Here is a 1,276-nt window from a genome sequence, read left to right on the forward strand (position 1 = left end):
CACACACACACACACACACACACACACACACACACACACACACACACACACAAGAAAAGCAAATCATGCAGGTAATAACATCAGCTACAATATAACAGTGAGGCTCTGTGGCACTCTGTGTCGCTGTCAAATTTTTCCTGTTAGCTGTTGTTGGACGGCTGTGGCTCAGGAGCAAATGCTGCTGTTTAAATGTGATCATGAGTCATTGCTCTTGTCTTGTAAATTTTATCAGGAGTGAATATACGTTCTTGATAAACATCAGGAAAAGAGATTGAAATTTACTTCAAAGAGCCGAGCGTCACTCTGAAGCTTTATCCGTGTTGTCAGTTGTCAGTTGGGAAAAGTGTCAACCTGTGGAGCTGCTGAAGTACAGTTTTACTCATGAAAAACAGGTTTAACATAGCTTTGATTTTTAGTAGTCATCTTCATCTCATCAGTGTTACCGAGGCTGACTGAAGACAAGGTCAGGCCAATAAATCCTTAGGATTAGTCACCACCAACACTCCTAAACTTCATAAATAGTAGACCAATAGAATAGGAGACTTTGTACTCAGACTAAAAAACCCAACATTATATGTTCTAATAATTTCCTGCAAAAATCACAGCATGATTTTGCTGTGTTGTTTTTTTTTTTAACACAGTAATATTCTGTAAATAACAATGCATTCTGGGAGCTTGTGGCTGTTTGGCCTTTAAATCACAATTACAAGCTCCACTGTAAATTTCACATTTACAGATGCACTCATTTCTAGTGGACTTGGACAAGCAGAAAAAAGGGTGAAAAAACAAAAACTATCGATTGAAGTGCACTTAAAAATACTGCGTTTACTCCTAAAATCTAGTAAAAGTACTGCGTTATTGCAATCACAGTAACATCCCTGCACTCTGCCTTCTTCTCCTCTTGAGGGCGCTGCTGTCTCGGATAATTCACCTTGTGATCGTGTGTTTAATGAGCAGCAGCTAAATCCTTGATGGTGTTGATCTTGGGGTTCTGGGGAGCTGTTAAGGGACAACAACAGATGACAGAAAATATCCATCCTCCACGACGAGGTCTAATGTCTGCATATAATCAATATTATCCAAACGTCCAGCTGCACTGCAACACAGGATGTGTTAAACTCACGTGTTTCTCAGGTGTGTGTGCCTAAAGCCTTACGCTGTCACCTTTTTTTAGAAGAAGGAAAGAGAACAGTTTGTCAAGGATATCTTCATTAATGTCAGAAATGGGTGGCTACAGCCCTGTGTGTGTGTGTGTGTGTGTGTGTGTGTGTGTGTG

Source organism: Pundamilia nyererei, unplaced genomic scaffold (genome assembly GCF_000239375.1).
Source record: "Pundamilia nyererei isolate P.nyererei 1_Seehausen unplaced genomic scaffold, PunNye1.0 scaffold00290, whole genome shotgun sequence".
In the NCBI taxonomy this organism is placed as follows: Eukaryota; Metazoa; Chordata; class Actinopteri; order Cichliformes; family Cichlidae; genus Pundamilia; species Pundamilia nyererei.